Here is a 20,354-nt window from a genome sequence, read left to right as displayed (position 1 = left end):
TTGGACCTTTACAGGCATATGGTTTGTTTGTATAATAATGTACATATTTCATATTTCTCTGAGTAAAGTCCTCTCAGTTAATGACTCCATGATAATTTGATAGCATGAGTCCAGAAGGCGAAGGTGTGTCTAATGTCTCAGCAAACTAGTATATACACATACACATACATATATACTAAAGAAACAAAGACAGCTATACTATAAGCCAGCTTGTCAAACAGATACAAAAGCAGGCAGATTCCTGAGTTCAAAGTCAGCCTAGGATAGAGCAAGGCCCAGGTGTGGTAGAAATAGTAATTTCAGGGCAGGGTCCCACCCAACCAGCTTGTGGTTTGTACTTAACAAAGGCAAACAGATATCTGAATTCTTTGGCAATGTTAAGAAAAAATGTATGCTTGTTGTCTCTTAAGAATTGGAGTGAATGACTGGATTGATAAAAATAAAATTAAAAGGAAAAGACTGGACCGCTGTTCGGCAGGAGATAAAAAGAGAACTGCTTAGAGAACTGACAGACACAGAGACACACAGAGACATATAAACAGACAGACAGATACACACACACACACACACACACACACACACACACACACACGCAAACAGGACATGAATAGAGAAATCTCTTAGAATAGCAAGCAAGCAGAATTTAAGCAGAGAAATCTCCAGAGAGAAGGCAGAACATAGAGAGAAGCAGACTGGTAAGACTGTATCAAGAAGAACATGTATTATCAGCTTGGATCCACAATTTAATTTTCAATCATTCTTTTTGATATTTTCATATTCTCCTTCTGTCAGAACCCCTCTCCATGCCAAGGCTGGTCTTTGGTACCTGATGGCTAAGGAAATTGAACAAATATATAAGTCCTTCTCAGTCATTTAAGAGTCTACTACTAAGAATTATATATTTACATTTCTACCCCATTTTAATAAATTATCTAGTTTGTTAACATATAGGGTTTCTTTTTGTTGTTGTTCTAAATTAGGATGCAGGTCATTTTGGGGGGCAATTAATTATTAAGAGGACTACACTGACATACAGTAGCATTCTGTACTGCCTTGTAAACTTATCCAACAATCAAAAGTCTTTTAAACTGAAGAAATAATCATTAAACACAGAAGATAAAAATGGTATCATTCTGTCTTGGTTACTTTTAAATTGCTATGATAATAAACCATGACCAACACAATTTACAGAAGAAAGCAATTAATGGGGCTTACACTTTCTGAGTATAAGTCTTTGACCATAGTGGCAGGGAACAAAACAGCAGGATGACACAGTGCTGTATTAGTAGCTAAGACTTTACATCTGATCCACAAGCATAACCCATAGAGAATGAGCTCAGTGTGAATGATATGGGCATTTAAAACTTCAAAGTCCAACACACTCAGACACACCTCTTTTAGGCTACACATCCTAATCCTTCCCACAAAGTCCCCAAACCTGGGAAGCAAGCATTTAAATATATTGGCATATGGGGGCTATTTTCATTTAACTACCACCCATTCCATATATGGAAATTGGTAAAGAAAAATATTTGATGTTTAAAAAGGTCTACAACTGATGTAAATAAAAATAATAAGAGGAACAGTAGTTAAGAAATTAAGAGATAAGAGATAAATAAAACTATAAGCTTATATGAAAACTATACAGGAAATGCAGTGTCTACTATTAATATCCACTAAAAAACATTAAAATTATTCATGTATTAATGAGTCTAGGAAAAAGATGCCTGCAACTCTTTGAGGCATTTATTGGTTGTATCTTAGGTCACTGCTCTAAAATGTGTAGAAAGCAAAGAAGTACAGAGTGTGAACATCTAGACTGAAGGGACAAGAACCCTATGGGGCTAGAGCTATGTAGACTGTGAAAGACTCTACTATTAGTGGTAGAGTTGATAACTAAAGGATTTGTTTGAATTTTGGTGTTATACACTTTGAATTAGCCTTATCTCTGCCAACCAAATAACAACCTTCTCTATATAATGTCTTGTTCCATTAGAAGGAATGTATTTATCTCATAAAGACCAGAAGCTTCATTCTACCGATGAAACATAATCCAAAAGGATTAAGCTTCATTCTACAGATGAAGCTAAATTAATGTATTTAACAACAAAATTATAACAGAATGCCATAGAAAAGCATCAGCAATCTTTTCCTTAAGAAAATAATTTTATTCTTTTTTCTATTAATTAATTTATTTATTCACTTTACATTCTGATTACAAAACCCATTCCATTATCCTCAGAGAAGGAGAATATCCCTCCTTGAATCATCAAGTCTTATCAGGCCTAAGCTCATCCTCTCCCACTGAGGCCTGACAAGGAGCTCGGCTAAGGTAAGGGATCCAAAGGCATACAACTGACTCTGAGTCAGAGAGCACCTGCTGCAGTTGTTAGACAACCCACATGAAGATCAAGCTGTACAATGTTGCCTATGTGTAAGGAGAATAAATCCAAGCCATGCATGCTCTTTGGTTGGAGTTTGAGTTTCTGTGAGAGCCCATGGGCCCAGGTTAATTGGCTTGTTAGACTTTTTGTGGTGGCCTTGATTCCTCTGGCTCTGTCATTTCTACATGACTCTCCCATAAAACTCCCTGAGCTCCACCTAAAATATTTGGCTGTGGGTCTCTATATCTGTTCCCATGAGCTGCTGGATAAAGCATTTCAGATGACAGTTAAGCATAGCAAGCATAGCAAAGTATCATTAATAGTATTAGAAGTTGGCTATCTGCCATGGAGTGGATCTCAATTTGGACCAACTATTGGTTGCCCATTCCCTCAATCTCTGCTCCATCTTTATCTCTGTAAATCTTGTAAGCAGGGAAAACTATGGGTCAAACATTTTATTGGTGGGTTGGTGTCTCCCTCTCTCCACTAAAGCCCTGACTGAGTACAGGAGGTAGCCACTTCAGGCTCCATATTGCCTGGTGCTGCAAGTCTGAGGTAGGGTCAACCTCATATCCTCCCAGTACTTTCTCAGGACTCCTGCTTGTACAAGAGATGCCCCATAACTGATTCACCTTCTCTCTCTCAACCCTCTCACCACCACATCTGACTCTTACTACATCTGATCTTCACCTCTGTTTTCCTCCTTATCCACTCTTCTACCCAGTTCCCTCTCTTCACTGATTCAAAAATTCTTTTATTGCACCTACAGAGTGAGATTCAAGTATTCTCCTTAGATCCTCCTTATTATTTAGCTTATATGAGTCTGTGGATGGAAGATGGTTATACTATACTTTATGGCTAATATCTACTTATAAATATGTGTCTTTAAAATATGTGTCTTTAAAATATGTGTCTTATAAAATGTGTCTTTCTGTGTTTTGGTTACTTCACTCAGGATAGCATTTTTTTTAGTCCTGCAAATTTGTCTGCAAATTTCATTATCTCCTTGCTTTTAATACCTTAATAGAATTACATTTTGCAAATCAACCACATTTTCTTTATTCATTCTTTGACTGAGGGACATCTAGATTCTTTCAAGTTTCTGGCTATTACTAACAAAACTACTATAAACATAGGTGAACAAGTATCCTTGTTGGATGGTGGAACATTTTTTGGCATATGCCCAGGATTGGTATAGCTGGTTTTTGAAGTAGTACTACTCACCATTTTCCAAGAAATTGCCAGATTTATTTCCAAAGTGATTGTACAAGTGTGCACTCCCAACCACAATGGAGGAGTCTCCCCCTTGCTCACATACTTGCCAGCATGTGCTGTCACTTGAATTTTGATCTTACCCATTCAGACAGGTGTAAGATAGAATCTGAATCATTTTGATTTGAACTTCCCTGATGACTAAGAACTTTGAACATTTTTATGTGCTTCTCTACCATCAGAGATTCCACTATTGAGATTTCTGTTTTGCTCTACACCCCATTTTAATTAATTGTTGGTGTTTAATTTCTTGAGTTCTTTATATATTTTGAATATAAGCTCCTTGTCAGATAGATGGTTGGTGAAGATCTTCTGCCAGTCTATTGGCTGTAATTTTGTCCTTTTGGTAGTATCCTTTGCCACACAGAAGATTTTAGCTTCATGAGGTCCAACTTATCAATTGTTGATCTCAATGCCTGAGCCATTGGTGTTCTGTTCAGGAAGTTGTCTCCTGTATCAACTATCATTCAAGGCTATTCTTCACTTTCCTATTAGATTTAGCTTAGTTGGTTTTATGTTGAGGTTTTTGATCCACTTGGACAAAAATTTTGTGCAGGGTGATAAAGCTGGGTCTATTTGTATTTTTCTAGTGTAGACATCCACTTAAATCCTCAGCATTTGTTGACAATGCTTTTTTTCTTAATGCATGGTTTTGACTTCTTCATCAAAAATCAAGGTGTGTAGGTTTATTTCTGGATCTTTGATTTTATTCCAAAGATTAATCAGTCTGTTTTATGCCAATATCACCTTTTAAAATTACTTCTGCTAAATAACATAGTTTCAGATTGGGGTAGGGAATGCCTCCAGAAGTTCTATTATTGTAGAGAATTATTTTTGCTTTCCCGAGTTTTTTATTTTTCCATATGAAGTTGAGAATTGTTCTTTCAAGGTCTGTAAAAAGTTTTATTAGCATTTTGTTGGGAATTGCATTGGATCTCTAGATTGCTTTTGGTAAGATGGTCAGTTTTACTATGTTAATCGTACTGATCCATGAGAGTGGAAGATCTTTCTTTGTTTGGTATCTTCTTCAGTTTCTTTCTTCAGAGACTTGGAGTTCATGTCATACAGATCTTTCACTTGCTTGGTTAGAGTTACACCAATATATTTTATATTATTTTTTAGCTATTGTGAAGGGTGTTGTTTTTGTAATTTCGTTCTTATTTCATATATCAATTGTACAAATGAGGGATACTGATTATTTAAGTTAATTTTGTATCAAGACACTTTTCTAAAGGTGTTTATCAGCTGTAGGAATCCTTTGATAGAATTTTGGGGCCACTTACATGTACTATCCTCTTGGAAGAGTAATAATTTGACTTCTTCCTTAATTTATTTCTTCTTGTTCTCCTTTACTTATCTGATTTCCCCAGCTAAAACTTCAAGAACTTTATTAAATAGATAGGGAGAGAGTAGGCAGTCTTGTCTTGTCCCTGATGCTAGCAGAATTGTTAAATTTTTCTCCATTTAATTTCTTTCAGTTTGTTTATATAATGAATTATGTTTGTGGATTTTTATATGTTGATCCATCCTTGAATCACTGGGATGATGCCTACTTGATCATGGTGAATGTCTTTGGTGTGTTCTTTTTCAAAACATATTTTTAATAAGGGATATTAAATGCTTTATGCCCCCTTCCAGCCCAACACCCACCAGAGGTGGTAGAAAGGAAAACTCAATAGAGCAAAAGAGAATGTGGACCTGTTCAAAAAAAAAGTTTTTGGAGCAAATACAATCTGTGTTGTCAAGATGTTAGCAGTTCAGTTCCTCTTAGCTAAACACCATGTGAGTCTGCACCAGCTGACATATCCAGAAACTTCCACTTCATTCTGCCAATCAACCCAAGTCCAAGGAAGTGGCAAAAGCTGCCAGAATATTACCAGAAGTTTTTTGGTGTGTGACTTTCTATGAAGTCACAACAAATCATGACTAGTAAAGAATAGTAAGACAGACCAATAATATCAGGTGTAGTCCACTGTCTGTAAATTATATTTGTACTCCTAAACATCATGTATCCTTTCATGTGTCTGCTTTAGCAAAACATCCTTTGACCTGTGTCTGCTTCAGAGACACATTTTTTAATGTGTCAGCTTTAACAGATCCTTTTACCTATGTTCCCCACAAAACATCATTTGACATAACTAAGTTTCCAAAGAAGCCTGAAATTTCTACTTCATGTTTGTGAGTGCTTTATTGAGTATTTTTATATCAATGTTCATAAAAGAAATTGGTCTGAAATTCTGTTTCTTTTTGGGGGATTTGTGTGGTTTAAGTTCTAGGGTGATTGTGGCCTTATAGAATAAGTTTAGCAGTATTTCTTCTGTATCTATTTGTAGAAGAGTTTGAGAAGTGTTGATATTAGCTCGTCTTTAAAAATCTGGCAGAATTCTGCACTAAACCATCTGGTCCTGGAATTTGGAGGGGTGGGGAAGGAGGAGATTTTTTATGACTTTTTCTATTTCCTTAGGGGTTTGGGGGCCAATTAAATTGTTTACTTGATCTTGATTTAACTTTGGTAAGTAGAATCTATCAAGAAAATTGCCCATTACATTTAGATTTTGAAATTTTGTAGAGTACAGGCTTTTGAATGAAAACCTAATGATTCTTTTGATTCCTCAGCATCTGTTTTGTTCTCTCTTTTCATTTCTAATTTTATTAGTTTGGATACTCTCTCACTATTTTTTAGTTAGTTTGGCTAAAGGTTTGCCTATCTTGTTGATTTTCTTAGAGAACCAGCTCTTGATTTCATTGATCATTTATATTGTTCTCTTTGTTTCTAATTTACTAAATTCAGCCATACATTTAATTATTTCTTGTCATCTACTTGTCCTAAGTATATTTGCTTTTTTTTTTTGTTCTAGAGATTTTAAATGTTCTTTTAAATCGCTACTATGAGAACTTTCCTAATTTAAAAGGTACTAAGTGCTATGAACTTTCTTTTTAGCACAGCTTTCATTTTGTCCCATAAGTTTGGGTACATTGTGTCTTCATTTCCATTGAATTCTAGAAAGTCTTTCATTTCTTTATTTCTTCCCTGATCCCGTGGTCATTCAGATTGCTAAATTTCCATGGGTTTATAGGATTTTGATTGTTTCTGCTGTTATTGTAGTGCAGCTTTAATCGTTATTTCAGGTTTCTTGTATCTATTGAAGCTTGCTTTGTGGTTGACTATAAGGCCAACTTTGGAGAAGGTTCTATGAGGTCTTGAAAACAAGGTATATTCTTTTATGTTTATATGAAATGTTTTGAGGATATCTGGTAGGTCTATTTGATTCATAACGTCAGTTAGTTTCACTATTTCTTTGTTTAGATTCTGTTTCTAATTAGATTCTGTATCAATTGACTTGTCAATTGATAAGAGTGAGCTGCCAATGTTTCCCACTATGAATGTGTAGGGTTTTGATGAATGATTTAAGCTTTAGTAAAGTTTCTTTTACAAATGAGGGCACCTTTCATTTGGAGAATAGATGTTTAGAACTGAGACTTCATCTTGGTTACTTGTTTTCTTTGATGAGTAAAAGGCATCCTTTCACATCTCTTTTTCTTAATTTGGTTGGAAGTCTATTTTACAATATTTTAGAATGACTACTCCAGCTTTCTTCTTGAGTCTGTTTGCTCAGAAATCCCTTTTCTAGCATTTACACTGGAGAAATGTTTATCTCTCTTTCTGGGGTGGTATTTTTTGTTTTGGTTTGGTTTTGGTTTTGGTGTTTTTTTTTTTTTTTTTTTTTTTTTTTTTTTTTTTTTTTTTTTTTTTTTTTGGTTTTTTTTTTATGCATCAGAAAGATAAATCTGTTTTTGCATCCTTTCTGTTAATCTATGTTTTTTATTGGGAAAATGAGTCTTTTGATGTTGAAAGGTATTAATAACCAATGATTTTTGATTCCTTTCTTTTGATGTTGGTGGACATAATGTGTGTGTGTGTGTGTGTGAGAGAGAGAGAGAGAGAGAGAGAGAGAGAGAGAGAGAGAGAATGTGTGTGTGTGTGTGTATGAGAGAGAGAGAAAGGAAGAGAAAGTTTGTGTGTGTTTATGTGTGTACATGACTCCACCCATGCACAAGTGTGTATGTATGCATGAGTTCATGTGCAAACAAGCGCTTGTCATGCACGCACATGTACACTTCTTTTGTTTTCTCTGGTGTGTGGTTATTTATCCCTCCATTTTCTTGGGTGTATTTATACCCTCCTTTGGTTAGAGTTTTCTTTCTTAGTGTATTTTATATGTCTAGATTTATAAATAGATATTGTTTAAATTTGGTTTGTCATAAAGTATCTTTTTCTCTACATCTATGCAGATTAAAAGTTTAGCAGGGAATAGTAGTCTGGGCTGACATCTATGTTCACTTAGGTTCTTCAAGATATCTATTCAGGCCCTTCTGGCTTCTAGAGTCTTTTGAAAAGTGAAATATGAAGTTGATACATCTTCCTTTATATGTTACTTGGTCTTTTCACTATAAGCTTTGAATAATCTTCCTTTGTTTTGTAGATTTGGTGTTTTGATTATTATGTTGCAGGAGGATTTCTTTTCTGGTCCAATCCATTTGATGATATGTAAGCTACTTGTTGGTTTATAGGCACCTCTTTCTTTAGGTTGGGGAAGTTTTCTAATAAGACTTTTTAAAAAAACATTTTCTGGACCCTGTATCTGGGAGTCTTCTATTCCTATTATTTTTAGATTTGGTCTTTACATAAGGTCTCAGACTTCTTGAATGATTTGTGTCAGAAACATTTTAGATTTGAAATTTTTTGACTGACTTATCAGTTTCTTCAATTGTATCTTCAATGCCTGAGATTTTTCTCTTTTATCTCTTGAATTCTCTTGGTAGTGCTTGTTTCTGTAGTTCTTGTTTTCTTCCCTCAGGTTCTTATCCCCAGGTTTCACACAGTTTGTGTTTTCTTTATTGTTTCTATTTCCACATACAGATGCTGAAGAGTTTTATTCATTTCCTGCACCTGTTTGATTATATTTTACTGTATTTCTTTAAGTAATTTATTTATTTCCTCTTTAAATCTTTCTATCTTCATTATAAGATTAGATTTAAGGTCATCTTTTTTGTGTGTTGACTATGTTAGAATGTCCAGGTCTTGATGTAGTAAGATAGCTGGGCTCTGATGGTGTCATATTGCTGAAGTTTTTGTTAATTGTGCTTTTAATCTAACCTTTATCCATCTTGTTTTCCCTTGTGTTGGCTGAATATACCTGATGCTGACAGGCCTCTTCAGGAAGAAAGGTGAACCTTATGCCTGATAATGTAGTTAAGGAAAGAGCACTCTGCTCAACTTTGCTGGCTGTACCCCAAATAGAATTGAATGTTCCTAAGGTCTCCTTAGGAAGGGAGGCAGAGATATAAACCTGATGTTGGAGTTGAGAAGATAGAGCTCAGATCACCCCTAATAAACTTTTATATTCCACCTCCAACAGAAAGACAGGGCATCAAGTAAAGGAGGAAATTGACATCTCACAGTCAAAATTCAGAACCATAATGATTCCTGTCTGAAATAAATGCAGGGATGGAAATGGGAAAGTGGATGAAGAAAAGAATGTCCAATGACAGGACCAAAGTAGGATCCAGCTCAAGGGGAGGGCACAAGGCCTAACACTATTACTGAGGCTATGTAGTGCTCACAAAAAGGGACTTATCATAACTGCCCTCCAAAAGACTAAACAAACAACTGAAAGAGTCAGATGCACATATTTACACCCAACCAATGGACAGAACCTGCTGACACTTGTGGTTGAATTAGGGAAAATCTGAAAAAAAAGTTGAGAAGAAGGGTGACCTTGTAGAAGGACCAGGAGTTTCAATTAACCTGAAGCCCCAAGAGCTCTCAAACACGGTACCACCAATCAGGCAGCATACACCAGTTGATATGAGGTCCCCAACACATACAGCAGAAGACTGCCTTGTCTGGGTTCAGTCAGAGAAGATGCATGTAACCCTCAAATGACTGGAACCCTCGGGGAATTTAGAGGTCTGGTGAGATTGGAGATGAGTTGTGGGGACATCCTTGTGAAGACAGGGACAGGGGGAGAAGGTATAGAATATGTAACAGCTAGAGGGTGGACCAGAAGCAGTATAAAATCTGGAGTATAAATAAATAAATAAATGTATAAAATCTCAAAGAAAGATGTAATAGAATGGAAATGTGCTTTTAAACTTATAGAATTTACATTTTAATACATTCACTGAAAATAGAACATGATCCTTAAACATCAATTTATTAGCATTCCACAGTAGACAAATCCACGGGACATAAATAGAGAAATATGATATTTATTATACTATGTTGTTAAAATAAGATTGGATCCTAAGCAGTATCTTTATATGCTATCTGAAAGCTGTGGAACATGAAAGTTTGTGATGCAATTTATTTTGATTTTAAAGAGATAATGTTTGCAGTCAGAAATGGCATGAAATCAATAGATCCAATAAGGCTAATGTCTAAAACAGAGAGAATTTGTGAATTTAAATAACATTCTCATTACATAATTCTTTGTTCTTCTTCTGTAAATCTCAGTGTTTGAGGCTGTGTTGCTCATGGTCAGAAAATATGTTGCTTAGTAAGTCTATTTAAGTAGGATTTTACTCCTGGAAAAATAAGCTTTTTGTACAACAGAGGCAGACATAGTCTCTAGTATGTTGCTCTCGTATTCTTTTTTAATCAGTACAGGTCCACAGATTATCAGTTGTTTCACTGGAAGGGTGGATATTCCATAATAGTTAACCTTTCATTAAATACCTAATGACATTACTCAGAGAATCATTAGTGAAAATGAGGATTAAATATAATGGTAAATTATAGTCAAAATACAAGGAAAATTATTAAGTGTGTCAATATTGGTAATAATATTTTTGACAAAGTACAATCAAATATATGAAAAGCATTTTTATTCATGCTATGCTTTTAAATATAATGTTGCTTCTTTTTCAGTACAAAATACAAGGAGAAGTCAAAGTCAGTCACTTAAAATATCATTAGTTTTAAATGCAACCAAGTACATGAAGAAAAAGAGGTAAGAATTAATCTAGAGAGTGTGTATAACTAAATCTTAAAGTTATGAACAATAAGCTTATTTTTCCATCAGAAAAAATTTCTTAATGCTCCTTTCACCTACTTGTTCCTCAAGCTATAGACCAGAGGGTTCAACATGGGGATGTCCATAGTATAAAACACAGATACAATTTTATCAGTATTTATAGCATGGCTGTAACTGGGCTGTAACTACATGAACATAAGTGTCCCATAGACTATAGTAACAGCAGTGATGTGGGAAGCAAAGGTGGATATAGCCTTCTTGTATCCTGTACCTGAGTGCATCTTAAGAATATCAATGAAAAATTATAATTTAACACAATAAGATAAATATGACAGTAAAAAAGATATTGAACCTGGCTATATAAACAGGAACCAGTTCACTCACATGTCTATCAGAACAAGAGATATACATGATGACTGGAAAATCACAGAAAAAAAATGGTGGATCATGTCAGATTTACAGAAATAGAGACTGAATATATCTACAGTGAATACAAATGCATTCATTCATAAAACCAAAGACATAACACCTTATAATCACACACACATACACACACACACACACACACACACACACACACACACACACACAACACACCTGTAGTCATGAAGGTGGCTGGCATAGTGTAATGGCTTACACACTGCTGCATAGCAGTAATAGGCCATTGCAGCCAATAGGAAATTTTCCACAAGAGCAAAGCCTGTAGAAAAGAACATCAGAGCAGCACAGTCACTGTAAGAAATAGGAGACTTTGTTTTTTATCAAAAGCCCAATCATGGGAAGCTGTATTGGACATATGTTCCTGGCCCACCTTTGCTTGCCTATGTCCCATATGTGACAAGGAGCCTTGCCTTAAGTTTTTAGACCCTGTGGAAAAGAGAATCAAAAAGAGAAGATATAATGACTCTTGTATTTTTCTTAAATGTGACCAGTTATTCAGACTCAATCATGGACTGGTCTAGAAAGCAATTCAGAGAGATATTTGGAAGTTAGCTGCAGTTCTCTATGATGTTATGTTAGCAAGAGATATAGTGCAGACAAGAGCTGAATTTCAACCAAATGCAGCACATGTGTTAAGGCACTTTTAACTGTTAAGTTAAAATTACTTTTGTTTCTTCTACAGTATTTAATGTAAGTTGTATTGATCGTACACTTTTAATTGTTAGTGTATTGAAACCTGGTATGTCTGTTATGGAATATATCAACCGGCTGTTGTTTTATTTCCCTAAGAATTACAGAAACATGGTATTCTGAAAAAAAGATTGCAAGTACAAGAAGAAGTGAGTCAGGCTTCAAGAAGAAGCTAGAGGGTTGTGAGCATTATTATTCCTGGTATAACAGCTTTAATTACGTTAATTGCTAGCACCACCACTTCTGTAATTACTTTGATGCAAGAATTTAAGATGGCTATTTTTGTTAATCATTTAGCAAAAAAAAAAAAAATGTTGCTAATGTGTTGACTATACAAGAGGATTTAGATAGGCATTGGGAACAATGAATTGAGGCTTTTTGTCCTATTCAAATTAATGGAAGTAAGTTGAGAGTTTAAGAGTCAGGAGCCACCATTTCAACTGTCATTCCAAATACCCTTGTACTTATGTTACTTCTAAAATTTACAAGGATAGTCATTATAATTAGAAAAAAGCTTAAAGACACATGCAGTGTGTTTGGCATAATTCTAACACCTCTCAGGATGTTTTAATTTTGCATAATGGGCATATGAATTTAAAGAATGCTGCTCTGCTGAGCATTGATGTGGCAGATACTGCTGATAAAATTACCCATGCCCTGAGGTCAGTATTTTCATTTTGGTCAAGTTTCAATGATGGCATATATAGCTTGATCATGATAGCCTTTTTTGTTCTGAGACTATTTTTTTCCTGCCCATCATGTTAAAGATTTTCTTTAACAGCATCAACACATTGGCAGCCAAAGTACATGGCTTGAACCTAAAAATGGACTCCCAGTCAGAGTTATAAATTTAACAGGCTGGCAAGACAAGGACAAGTAAGATTCTGCACAGAGCCTTACCAACCTAAGACAGAAGTGTATTGCTTTTGATAATGCATATTTCATGACTGGTAAGGAAGGAATTCTTGTCAGAAGGACCAAAGACTGGGTTAATCTTGTTTATGAAAAAAGAAGGGAGAGGGAAGCAGAGAGCTTTTGGGGCTGCTTGGCAGGAATATGACATTTTCCAAAAACACAGAAATGGGCTTCAGGCAGGAATCTGACATTATGGTAGAACAAAGAAGTAATCTCAAGCAGGAATATAAATATTAGGCCAGAACAAGGAAGTAATTTCAGACAGGAATCTAAATCTTAGTCTAGAACAAGGAAGTAGGCTCCAGACATTAAAATGATTTTGGGCTAGGACAAGTAAGTTGGCTCAGTTATTTTGATCATCCTGATAAGCCCTCGGGCCATGGGAAATTTTATCATCAGTATCTGCCGCATCAACTCTCAAGCAGAGCAGCATTCTTTAAATTCATGAGCTAACTATGCAAAGCTATAACATCTAGATGGTGTGATGGCAATCTGGCTGGGATATCTGTCACCCCATTGATTGCCAGGGTTGATTTGGATGATCTGGCTGGCTAGGTGGATATCCCCTTCCTCCCTCACTGTTCCATGTGTGTCCCTCCCAAAGCTGTGAGCTCAGTCAAAGAGGGCGACCTTCCCCAACAGAAGAGGACCAGTCTTTGGTCCAAAGTATATGAGTAGCTGCGCTCCCCTGCTAGAACCTCCAGACATAGAACCACTTTTTTTTTAGATACTTTATTTACACTTCAGATGGCATCCCCTATCCCCATTCTCCCCCACCCCTTTTAGGAAGCCCCTAACCCATGCCCCCTTTTCCTTTTTGCATTTATATATTTTTTAAAAATAATGTTAATCATAGGCTTTATAAGTTTGGAATTGTTCAATCAGAGGTGTAACCCACTGACCAACCTAGATATAACAACTATCTTTGACTGGTGGAGATACATGAATATCTGCCTCCCTGTCTCCCCCCTCTTTCTCTCTTTCATCACCTAGCTTCTCCTCTCCTTCTTCTTCTCCTCTTCTTACTCCTTTTCTTCCTCTCAGTACTCCTCCTACCTTAGCTTCTCCTACACATCACCCTTCCTGTTAAAAGGAAACTTTTCTCTCAAAATACAATTAGAGCATAATTATGCCAATTTGTACCAGTGAGGTACAAGATAGTCCTAATACCCCATCCATCCTTTTGTTGACTAACCAGCTCCTCTGTCATCTATTCTAACTAAAACATTTAGTTCTGAATCTGGCTTTAGGATGAATGTCAGCTGACGACCATCCACTCAAATCTTTTCTCTTAAGGTCAATAGCTACATGTTTTCAACCCCATCAGAAATCCAGAATGACTGAGTTAACTATAATTGTGGGAAGCACAAATCATAGTTTCTAAAACTTAGCCAATTTATAGAGACCTCTGAACACCTGGACGCTCGCTCTACTTCAAAACATTGGAGCATCTGTTCTTCTGCCTTCTGGCCCAGGATCATCTGACAGACCTTAGTGCTGCAGAATTATTAAGGGCTGATTACTCTGTCTAGGCAGATATAATCAGTCGACTTTTCTGCAAGTGTGTCCTTTTCTGGACAGTAATTTGTCTGTAGAAGGAAAGTGGCAATTCTTGCCTAGTGGCTGTCTCATCACAACTGGAGTAACTCCAAGGATGCTCAATTTCTTCTTAGAATTCAATATATGAAGCTGTCCAGAGCAGACAGGTCTCCAATAAAAATGAACATTAAGAACCTCTTTTAAAAAAGAAAAATATGCTGGTATAAAGATATTACAAATTAGTTTTCCTAGTTTGCAATTGCAGAATAACTATGCTAATGTTAGCATTTGGTTATTATGATTAAAGATGACTTAAGTGGCTGATGACATAATTTTAATGGATTTATGCATTTATAATGTTTTAAAAGTTTGAGTTTTGTGTATGTTTATAATATATTTTATTCAAGTCTATTTTCTTCTACTCTTTTACTTCCAAACTCTCCTATAGTTCCCCACTACTTTTTTCCTCACAACTCCATGCATTCATTTTATTTTTTAAATTAATTAATTAAAAATACATTTCAGATTTTATCCCCTCACCCAATTCCCTCCACCACCCAGGAACCCTCTATCCTGTTCCCCTCCTGCCTCCACAAGGGTGTGCCCCCATCTACCCACCACTCCCCTCTCCCCACCCTCAAATTCCTCCCCACTTGGTGTTCAGCCTTTATGGGACCAGGGATCTCCTCTCCCACTCATGCCCAAAAAGGCCATCCTCCCCTAAGTACACAGCTGAAGTCATAGGTGCCTCCCTTTGTGCTCCCAGGCTGGTGGTTTAGACACTGGGGAGCTCTGGTTGGCTGGCACTGTTGCTCGCCTCTTGAGGCCACCAACCCTTTCAGCTCTTTCAGTCCTCTAATTTCTTCATTGGGAACCCTTGATCAGATCAATGGGTAGCTGCGAGCATCCGCCTCTGGATATGTCAGATTCTGGCAGACCTTCGAGGAGACAGCTGCATCAGGCTCCTGTCAGCTTGCACTTCCTGACATCCATATTGGTGTCTATCTTTGGTGACTGCACATGAGACAGATATCAAAGTAGAGTGGTCTCCCAGTGGCCTCTCCTTGACTTTCTGTCCCACACTTTCTGGCCTTATTTGCTCTCTTGAGCATTCTGTCACTCCTTCCAAGAAGGACCGAGGCATCCAAATTTGGTCTTCCTTCTTCATGAGCTTCATGTGGTCAGTTAGTTGAATCCTGGCTATTTCAGGCTTTTGGGCTAACATCCACTTATCAGTGAGTAAATACCATGTGTGTTCTTTTGTGATTTCGTTACCTCACTCAGGATGATAGTTTCTAGTTCCATCCATTTACCTAAAAATTTCTCGAGTTCATTATTTTTAATAGCTGAGTAGTACTCCATTGTGTAAATGTACCACATTTTTTGTATCCATTCCTCTGTTGAAGAACTTCTGGGTTCTTTCAAGCTTCTGGCTATTATAAATAAGGCTGCTATGAACATAGTGGAGCTTATGTCCTTGTTATATGTTAGAGCAATTTCTGAGTATATGCCCAGGAGTGGTATAGCTGGGTCATCAGGTAGTGCTATGTCCAATTTTCTGAGGAATTGCCAGACTGATTTTCAGAATGGTTGTACCAGCTAGCATTCCCACCAACAATGGATGAGTGTTCCTCTTTCTCCACATGCTCGCCAGCATCTACCATCACTTGAATTCTTTATCTTAGCCATTCTGACTGGTGTGAGGTGGTATCTCCGGGTTGTTTTGATTTTCAGTTCCCTGATAACTAAGAATGTTGAGCATTTCTTAAGGTGCTTCTCAGCCAGTTGAATTTCCACAGTTGAGAATTCTTTGTTTAGCAGTCATTAAAAGTCTCCCCACCAAAAAAAGTCTAGGACAGGATGGTTTTAGTGCAGACATCTATCAGACCTTCAAGGAAGACCTAATACCAATTCTCTTCAAACTATTCCACAGAATAGAAACAGAAGGAACACTACCCAATTCATTCTATGGAGCTACAATTATGCTCATACCTAAACCTCACAAAGACCCAACAAAGAGAACTACAGAGCAATCTTGCTTATGAATATTGATGCAAAAATATTCAATAAAATTCTTGCAAACCAAATCCAAGAACACATCAAAGCAATCATTCATCATGATCAAGTAGGCTTTATTCCAGGAATGCAGGGATGGTTCAATATTCGAAAATCCATCAATGTAATCCACTACATAAATAAACTCAAAGAAAAAACCACATGATCATCTCACTAGATGCTGAGAAAGCATTTGAAAAAATTCAACATCTCTTCATGTTAAAAGTCTTGGAAAGGGTTCCTTCCAGTCTGGGCCAGAGCACTGAGCAGATCTTGGGTGGCAGCTCTGCCCCCGACATCCAAGAACCCAGGGGAAGCAGGGATCCCAGGCACTCGAACTCAGGCAGTATCCTAGGTAAGCAGACAGCAGGGCCCGCCCTAAACAGGGAGTAACTGGGAACCAAAAGGATCCAGGAAGTCACTCCCGGCCTGGATCACTGGTTCCTTCCGGTCTGGGCAAGAACACTGAGCAGATCTTGGGTGGCAGCTCTGCCATCAACATCCAAGAACCCAGAGGAAGCAGGGATCCCAGGTGCTCGAACTCAGGCAGTATCTTAGGTAAGCAGACAGCAGGGCTCGCCCTAAACAGGGAGTAACTGGGAACCAAAAGGACCCAGGAAGTTACTCCTGGCCTGGAACACTGGTTCCTTCCAGTCTGGGCCAGAGCACTGAGCAGATCTTGGGTGGCAGCTCTGTCCTCAACCTCCAAGAACCCAGAGGAAGCAGGGATCCCAGGCGCTCTAACTTAGACAGTGCCTTAGAAACTAGTTCTCAGATCTGAGGCCTAGATCAGACCTCTGCCAGGTCTGCTGTTGTGTGGACCCTGGATTCGACCTGAGACATACTGGAAGGTCCACTCAATCCAGATCCACAGAGGAACAAATGAACTCAGAGCTTCAGACAACATATCCTGAGATATTCTAGAGAAGACACTACACCCAGAACAGCAGACACCTAGCTGGACTACTACCTTGGAGGCACCATATCCTGAGGCATCCTAGAAGTACCACTGTAATCAGTGCAGCTGGAAAAGATCACAGAGACATCTGGACCCCTAGGAGACCAGACACAAGCTAGATAACTAGAAAGACAGGCTTCAGTCAGAGACAGCAAGTACAGGCAGCACTAGAGTTAACCAGATGGCAAAAGGCAAGAGCAAGAATGTAAGCAACAGAAACCAAAGTGACATGGCATCATCAGAACATAGCTCCCCCATCAGAGCAAGCCCTGAACACCCTATCACACCAGAAAAGCAGGAATCAGAATTAAAATCACTTCTCATGATGATGATAGAGGACTTTAAGAAAGACATAAATAACACTCTCAAAGAACTTAAGGAGAGCACTGGTAGACAGATAGAAACCCTTAAAGAGGAAACACAAAAATCCCTTAAGGAATTTCAAGAAAATGCAACCAAACGGGAAAAAGAATTAAACAGAACCATGCAGGATCTAAAAATGGAAGTAGAAACAATAAAGAAATCACAAAGGGACAATACCCTGGAGATAGAAAACCTAAAAAAAAGATCAGGAGTCATAGACACAAGTATCACCAACAGAATACAAGAGATGGAAGAGAGAATCTCATGTGCAGAAGATACCATGGAAAACATTGACACAACTGTCAAAGAAAATGCAAAATACAAAAAGCTACTAACCCAAAATATACAAGAAATCCAAGACACAATGAGAAGGCCAAACCTAAGGATAATAGGTATAGATGAGGGGGAAGACTCCCAACTAAAAGGACCAGTAAATATCCTCAACAAAATTATAGAGGAAAACTTCCCTAACCTAAAGAAAGAGATGTCCATAAATATACAAGAAGCTTACAGAACTCCAAATAATTTAGACCAGAAAAGAAATACTTCCTGCCATATAATAGTCAAAACATCAAATGCAGAAAACAAAGAAAAAATACTAAAAGCAGTAAGGGAAAAAGGCAAAGTAACATATAAAGGCAGACATATAAGAATTACACCAGACTTCTCACCAGAGACCATAAAAGCCAGAAGATCCTGGACCGATATCATACAGACCCTAAGAGAACACAAATGCCAGCCCAGACTACTATACCCAGCAAAACTCTCAATCATTATTGATGGAGAAACCAAAATATTCCGTGACAAATTCAAATTTACACAGTATCTCAACACAAATCCAGCACTTCAAAGAATAATTGGTGGAAAACTCCAACACAAGGAGGGAAACTACAACCTAGAAAAAGCAAGAAAGTAATCTTCCAAAAACCCCAAAAGAAGATAGTTACACAAACATATCTCCACGGATGTTAGCCCAAAAGCTTGGATTAGCGAAGACTCAACCCACAGACCACATGAAGCTCATGAAGAAGGAAGGCCAAGAAGGGATGCCTCAGTTCTACTTAGAACGAGAAATAAAAATGCTCAAGGGATCAAATAGGGAAACAAAACATGGAACAGAAACTGAAGGAGGGGCCATCAAGAGACCTTTCCACCTGGGTATTCACCCCATGTACAGCCACCTAATCTAAACACTGTTGTGGATGGCTGGAAGTGCATAATGTGAGGAACATGATATAGCTGTCTCCTTAGAGGTCAGCCAAAGACTAAAACACTCAGAGGACAATGTTCACAATTAACCACTGATATGATCAGGGGTTTCCCAATGGAGAACTTAGTGAGAGGACTGAAGGAGCAGAAAGGGTTATTGACCCCAGGTGGAAAGCAACAATACCAAACAACCAGAGCCCCCCAGGGTCTAAACCACCAGCCTGGGAACACATAGGGAGGGACCCAAGACTCCAGAGGTATATGTAGGGGAGGATGGCCCTGTCAGACATAGGTGGGAGAGGAGTTTCTTGGTCTCATAAAAAAAAAATGAATGAAAAATGAATGAATGAACACACAGTGGGGGGGGATGTGAGGGCGGGGAAGGGATAGTGAGGGGGGTAGGTGTGGTCACTGCCTCATAGAAGCATGAGGAGGGGAATGGGATAGGTTTCTGGGTGGTGGGAGGAAGTAGGCTAAGGGGATAAAATCTGAAACGTAAATACTACAACCAATTTTAAGAAGCGGGGAAAAAAAAAGTCTTCAGAACCAACATCTTTAAAAAAAATGTCAGCGCCCTGGGGGTGGGAATATTTTTTTTCTTGATACTAAAACTTGTTCTGAGAATTGTATATTGCAGAATACACAGCCTTGGTGTATCTACTCATCAAGCATACTGAGCAGACCTGCCCAAACCTCTGATGTCCTGGAATTCCAGCTGGATTCAGTGAAGACACAGCATCAGAGGCTTATCAACTTACTCTCCCCCCCAGCCCTCTTCTAAAATCTCAATGCCCATAATCAGCTTGAAGAAGTTAAAGAAGAGTCAGCGCCCCTATTCCCTGAGCTTGGGGACTAATGTGGTTAATAATGGTCTGTCTTTCTAGGGACAAGTAGTGGTTTTGTTGGAACAGGGGGGATTAGCTAGGACTTACTGCATAGCCATAACCTACTGGTAGAAATCTGTATAATTATTATCAAGATGAAGTTATAAATTCTTAAATGGTACAAAATTTACTTTGATCTCAAATTTAAGTTTTCATTGGTACGAGCCTCTTATTAATATAAAAATGAGATGAATATTGATACACTCGTCGGCATTGTGCCTGTATAACACATTTAGGAATACAATGCCTAGACCCAGCCCTTTTTTAACTTTTTTAACTGATTTGGGACGGTTAACCTATGAGTTAAGGGACTATAGCAAATTCATATTTTTGAGTTTATTGTTAGGGTGCTTTCCATATTTTACTTAGAAATAGCTGAGAGGAGTTAACAGAAAACAGTCCAGGTTACCTTACATGGATAGTTGGTTTTCAAAACATCAGAACTCCATAGAACTGATGCTACAAATATTTATATATTAATGTTCATATTGATTAGAGACCTGTCTGCTCCTGACAGCTTCCTGTCGTGGATTCTAAGAAGAAATTGAGCATCCTTGGAGTTACTCCAGTTTTGTGGTAACAGCCACTAGGCAAGAATTGCCTCTCT

The sequence above is a fragment of the Arvicanthis niloticus genome, chromosome 1, assembly GCF_011762505.2.
Source record: "Arvicanthis niloticus isolate mArvNil1 chromosome 1, mArvNil1.pat.X, whole genome shotgun sequence".
Classification (NCBI taxonomy): Eukaryota; Metazoa; Chordata; class Mammalia; order Rodentia; family Muridae; genus Arvicanthis; species Arvicanthis niloticus.
The sequence above is the reverse complement of the archived record's forward strand: the minus strand, read 5'-3'. Positions refer to the sequence as shown.